General features: G+C 34.9%; 1 long non-coding RNA gene across 1 annotated transcript; it reads right to left on the minus strand.

Moving 5' to 3' along the window:
• Positions 1-54: 54 nt before the first annotated feature.
• On the minus strand, positions 55-1825 carry LOC113317752. The gene is made up of 2 exons (XR_003343979.1): positions 901-1825; positions 55-452 (listed from the first exon to the last, which is right to left on the minus strand). It is a non-coding gene; the product is annotated as an uncharacterized LOC113317752 (long non-coding RNA).
• Positions 1826-6837: the final 5012 nt, after the last annotated feature.

Genomic DNA, 6837 nt, shown 5'->3' on the forward strand with positions numbered 1-6837 from the left:
CTTTAGCTATGAGGTTCTGTAGAACAAAATAAAATTTGGTAAATTTTAAGTGGATGACAGGAAAATTTGATAGCTGCCCAGTTGGAATTCAGTTTGCACTAGTGTTTCTCATAATCATAATCAATAGAGAACTTATTATTTCCTTAATGCAAGTTTAATACAAACCCAAAACATTTCCATTGATAATTTCATAAGCCTCCGTGAATTTGAATTCTCGCCCTACAGATGCAACATATCCAAAAGTTGCAGCTTCATGATCCATGTTGAATCCCCTCAATATTTTTTTATATCGTGAACAACAAAACCGTATGTCCCCGAACCTTTCTGATAGACATTGTGTCGTTCTTCCTTGATCATTACCATTTGAGCTGACAAAAAATTGAAGAACGCGATCCCAGAATACTGATGTGCTCTCTTCCATTGTAGTTTCTTCTAAGCAAACAAGATAACCCCTGCAAAGATCATTATCTTCTGTAGTTGTGAAATTCATTTCACGCTCCATTAGTTAAGAAAACAGTGTGACAAACAGGAAGATGTGTATAGAAAACATATATAAAAAGACCATACTTAAGTTTAATAGTAAACATGCTAGTTTTGGGGATCTAAGAAGGCCAAAATGTGCTGGTCTTTGGATCTATGCTACTTTGGGGGATCTATGTTAGTTTGAAAATAAAGAATGTTTCTGACACTGTACTCTCGATCCAATCTTGATTCAAATTGCGCATTATGTGCAGCAAGTTGAAGGGATAAATTCTCTGTATATCTAGAAAAACTGGTGAATGGACTCATCCTTTTTTACACCTATGCAATGGTTTATAATGTTTTCTTAACTATGGATAATGTAGTTTGGTCCAGGTTTTAAAAAAAAATGATTGTTTTCTATTGACAAAATCAACTTACATGTTCAGGACAAAATGGTCGAGATGCATGAGCAAGGCATTGTGGCAGAGGTCACACCTGATGAAATGAAATTTATGACGAAGTTCTGAAGAGGAAATTAAAAAGACAACGTAACCGCAGACTTTCTGATGAGGATAGAAGAACTCTTTGCACTCCTTGCAACGAAGGATGATAAAATCAAGCAGTGCGAAGACCAAGTTCAACATATGAAAGAGGATGCTGCAAGTTTTCCCTAAAAATCATTAAAAATATCAAGTGAAAAATCCAGAGAACAAGCTTTTAGTTCAGAAAACCCTCTTTGTGCATGGACAACTACCATGTGACGGTACTCATGAATGTTTGGCGAAGCTGAACCATATATGTGAAAAAGGCATGTATACGTTAACGACGGAATCAAGGTATATAAACATGCTACTGGGTCATTAGCTCCTAGTATATTCAGCAAGCTAAGAGGCTTGGATTATAGCGGTAAGCACTAAGCAGGAAGCAGCATATGGACATTGATAAGTCTCATGTATTCCTATAAGCATGTGTAAATTATAGGATGAGATCAAAATGAATTTATTTATGAAGATCAGGGATAGAAATATGAGGCTTATCCTCTTCTAGTATGCTGTCCAAGATGATGGTACGCGCTGAATGCTTCCGAAGCCTATTCTTATCTGGTCTCGCTGCGAGCTCTGGGGATCCTGCTGTGTGATTTAGGCTAGATAAACCTATGCGATTTCAGCAGACGTTATTCGATTGATGTGGACAGCACCATGAAGTTACCAACTCGATCTGAGATGACCTTAATCTAGTACTGGTCTGAGATGACATTTTTTTAATGATTTTCTTGATAAAAATCATTAAAAAATGTCCTTAATCTAGTACTGGCTCGCAATCCAAATGTTGAGTAGTTTCTTTCATGATTTATGTGCGAAGAAACTGATGTGAGTCACTTGGAAGAAATGGAAAAAGGTATAGTTTTGATTCTTTGTAAGTTGGAAAGAATATTTCCACCGGCATTTTTTGATGTCATCGTTCATTTGGCTATTCACTTACCCCGAGAAGCTAAACTTGTTGGTCCAGTTGGTTATAGTTGGATGTATCCTATCGAAAGGTGCTCTTAACTCTCATTACGTGTTTATTTCATATGCTTGTGTTTTCTTCTAGTGCAAGTACCTTTTTGTTGTTCATAGAAAAATCACATAGTTTTAAGAGTTGTTGTTTATATAGGTACCTTGGAACACTTAAGCGTTACGTGAAGAATAAAGCACGACCAGAGGGTTCAATAGCGGAAGCATACATTATTAATGAAGCTTTGACATTTTTCTCATTGTATTTACGTGGGATTGAAACTAAATTTAATCGCCCAGAACGAAATGATGATAATTCAGATGATAGTCAACGACGCAAGGGAAAGCTGTCTGTTTTCGCTCAGGATGTCCGTCCCTTCGGTACAAAAGCTATAAAATCACTGACTCTAGAAGAACGAGAACATATACATTGGTATATACTCAATAATTGTGACGAGGTGAAACCATATATGTAGTAAGTGCCTCATCCTATCTTGTAATAATTATTGTTATTCTGTTGTACACTAAATATTTTCATTAGCATCAAAAAGTTTTCTTATTTATCTTTGCCAATACAGTGAACATTTGAATGTGCTGAAAGCAGAATCAAATGACAACTTGCTACAGAGGCATCAAAAACTATTTCCTGTGTGGTTTCGAAATCGGGTAAGTAATTGATTTTTACAATTAATGATCCTATATAATTATTGTACTACATGTTTTAGTTGGTACTATGTGTTTTGTAGTACTCTAGTGATCAGCATACATAATTCTTGGCTAAATCCTCTTTAAGTTTTGGAACTTCCACTACAGTTTGTGCTCTGCAATGCACCAAATTCGTCTTAACTATATACTAGCGAAGTTTTTTTGGTGTTCGCAGCTTATTAATTCTTAAACATCATTTTGAATAAGATACATATTTATTCATTTCTGATTGAAACGTCCCTGCATGGGATGATCTCATTTTCTAGTTTAGTTACATTTCAAGTGGCTCTTATGTTTTAAATTGCACAATCTCGTAAGAAAAAGAAAACATATTGTTTTTAGATGCATCACTCAACAAGGAGCAACAGTGTATATGCCTTAACCCCAAGTTAAACACGAAAAAGCGAGCTAAGATGAATTCCAAGCAGAGGGCCAAATTAGGAAACATATAAAGAAAGTCCATGGCACATGTGAAAAATCAACAACACAATAAGGTTTGAATTACTAGTAAACCCCATACCAATAAAAATAAACATAAATATGAAATTATGAATGCAATCCATGCTAAAAACGTACCTTTAAGGATTCTATATCATTATTGTTTACAAATAATAATTTCATTTTCTTTATTGTTTTTTTTTTCTGAAAATGTGCAGATCGGAAAATTGTATCATGAAAAGTTTTCAGGGGTTAGTGATGAATTGCATTCGTTAGCACAGGGTGTTGAATCTCGCGCAAAATCATTTTCTGATTGTATCTATAATGGAGTTCGATTCCATACCAAACAACGCGAACTTCGTCGAACGACCCAGAATAGCGGATTGGTAGTAGATGGGGAACACAATAGTAAGCCAATTGAATTCTTCGGTAGCTTGCAAGATTTTATTGAGTTAGACTTTTTGTATGGATACCGAGTTGTGTTATTTAAATGTGATTGGTTTGACGTAACTCCTGGAAATACAAGAATTCGAAAGAAATATAGTTTGACATGTATAAATACTAATAGAATATGGTACAAGAGTGATCCTTTCGTTCTTGCATCACAATCGCAACAAGTGTTCTACCTAGATGACTATAAGCATGGAGCAAATTGGAAAGTGGTTCAGAAAATGCATCATAGACACATATGGGATGTTCCTGAAATGGATATCAATGAAGTACAACCAGAAACAGAAACAACTATCGACGAGGCATATCACCATAACAAGGAGGCTCCATTGCTATTATCCGCTGTTCAGGAAGATGATAATGAGGCAACTGTACTTTATAGAGATGTTGATGTTGAACTCGAAATCATAGATGCAGATCTTGTTCTAGCTGAGGATGTCATAGATGATGATGAGGATGAAGAGGAAGAAGACGAAACATTGTTTAACTACAACAATGATGTGGCAGAGCCTGAGGATATTGTGCCAGAAGAAGATGACTCGGATCTAGAATATTAGTTCGTTACTGTCATTTTACTTAAAACTTAATATTCATTTCTAGTTTACTTTGAAACTCACTGGATATTCATTTTATGACTAATTTTTGCTCGAACCGGTTAAGTAATTTATGGCTTTGCCTTATTATTAGTTTGATTAAATTATTCTACAATTTTGTTTGTTTTTTTAAAATATATTTTCATTGAACTGTGATTCGATTTTATTTTACAGATTGTAATATTTGTACATTAAGTCTGAAGTGATCGGTGAATGGAAAAGTATACAAAGAATTAATCATTGATGGATTATATAAAGATGTCATTGTCGATTGGGCGGAGAAGTTATATGACCTGTCTATTAATGTTGTAATAGAATGATTCAAGAATCTCTTATTAATGATAGGGAACTCGCATTAATAAGAACTGCTAAAATATTAATGAAGGGTAGGTCATGCCCTAAACTGAAATCTACCATGTTCGCCAAAACTAAACTCAAATGCTGTTGGCAACCATTTGAAACGATCATTAGGGAAGCACTCGTGTTCATGATAGATAGTAGAAATTATTTATCACTATAATGTCCAAAATTTTAGTCATTGTAAATCTATTTTCACTAGCAACTATTTTTTGTCACAAACGTATAAGTAACCCTAACAACAAGCTATTTCGTCAGCGAAAATCTTATGTTGTGTCTAAAATTCTATCACTCTAAAATATTCTTTCCAGCGATTATTCTTGTTCGTGGCAGAAAAAACACGCTAGCGTTAACATTTTGTTTTTCACCTAAAGTTTATATCGTGGCGAAGTATTTTAGATGCAAAAACAGTATGGCGACAAAATATTGTCCCGTCGCAGTTAAATGTTTTCAAGAGCCATTGGATATTGTCACCCTATATATATTTAAAGAGAAAACGAAATAGTAGTTACAAATTATTATTTTTGCGACCAACATTTATCATTGTCAGGATAAGTATAATTGGTGACTAGCGAAATTCTCCCCGAACAAATCATCAGCGACAGAGGAAATCATGACAAGTTTCGGTTGTCATCCATGCTTTCGGTGACAATTGTAAGGACAAAATATCTTTTTTTCCGCAAAAAAGATATTTATACTAACAATTCTGATATTCGTCACAAGCGAATATGTTTCATGACTAAAAAAAATTTGATGGGAAAACATTTGTCACTAAAGGCCCATTTTCTTGTAGTGGCCACACAGGAAAATGGTTGGTAACCTAGCGACAAGCTGGGCATCAACACCTTTTTGAATCGCTACACCAAGTCTATGAAAAATAAAATTGTTTATTCATAGCAGTAACATCATGACTAGTAAGACGGTTCCTCAACTTTTTTTCTTTTTTCTTTTCGTTTTTTTTTTTTTTGATAAAAAGAGAATTTCATTAGAAGAGAAAAGGGAAGGATACTAGACTTGACTAAAACATCAAGTAATACAGAAGCAAGAGCCAAATAAATACACCCAAACTGCATAATAGTACATAACATCACCCATAAGTACCTAGATACATAAACCTAACCGGCCGGTATCTCCCATAAGACATTAAGGATACCGCAATTCTCATCACAACCCTAGAACAGTGTTCCTCCACCCCGGCCTGGAACACAATTGAAGAACCAAAAAGGGCAATGATAACCATCACAACAGCTACTGAACGGCCAACAAGTTTCGCCTTCATTAGAACTTGCCTGAGCATAATCCAAAAAGACAAAGAAAAGAAAACCGTAAACAAAACCAGCACCAGATTCACGACGTTCTTCCTCTCCATCTCTTAATTGTAACTTTGGTTATTCTCTTAAGATCTTAATTTGTTGACGAATTCAAAGCTTGCAATGGCGTCCTTATATAGCACAGTTACACACCAGCGGGAATTCATTTCGAATTTCCATTTATTGTTCTACCAATTCAATAATGGTTAACGACTTTTGACTTCATTAATTGGTTTACTTTAATCACATTATTACTAATAACAGACATTATTCGCGGCACATTATCACTACGGAAAATGGGTCATTTGTCCAAATATTTTTAAATCACGGTTCAAATGGATGAGTAAAAAATAGTTTGGGTGAAATGGTCAGAAAAAAAATAGTAAGGATGAAACCAGCTTAAATTTAAAAAATAGCAAGGATGAAACTGGATACATCCTGTGTAAATTAAAAATAAGAAAAAATATTTGAAAATGGGCACAATGAAACTAGTTACATCCTGCCTATTTTTACATTTTTGTCCATTTAAACAGTATCAAAATCTAACTGTCCATTTCACCCAGAAATTATTGATTTTGACCTTTTTAACCAATTTTGTGTTATCACTAATAATACTCGCATTATTCGCGGCCTGTGATGAGGATTGATGATGCATGATTTAATTATGTATACAACACTTGGAGTCCAATTTGTGCACCCAAAAAAATATACGGGGTGCTCTTATAATTTTTCCCGACTGAAATAGCGGATGAGACCCATTTTTCACCCTAAAACTTGACTTACCGCTCGTCTTGATCGACGATGCACAACTTTGCCTAGTTTTTCTCTTCTACGTCAAATATACTTTGGTGGTGAGAAACAATTTTTCATTTTATTGAAGAGAGAAATTCAACCCCATTTCCCTGTAGTCAATGACGGACCTACAGTTGGGCTAAAGGAGGCTTTAATCCGGATAGACTTCCCAGTCCACAAGCCAATTTTTTTTTTTGTTCGACCAAGGCTTCTAGTCCGGGTCTTAAAAGAAAA

This window comes from Papaver somniferum, chromosome 10 (assembly GCF_003573695.1).
Source record: "Papaver somniferum cultivar HN1 chromosome 10, ASM357369v1, whole genome shotgun sequence".
Taxonomy (NCBI): Eukaryota; Viridiplantae; Streptophyta; class Magnoliopsida; order Ranunculales; family Papaveraceae; genus Papaver; species Papaver somniferum.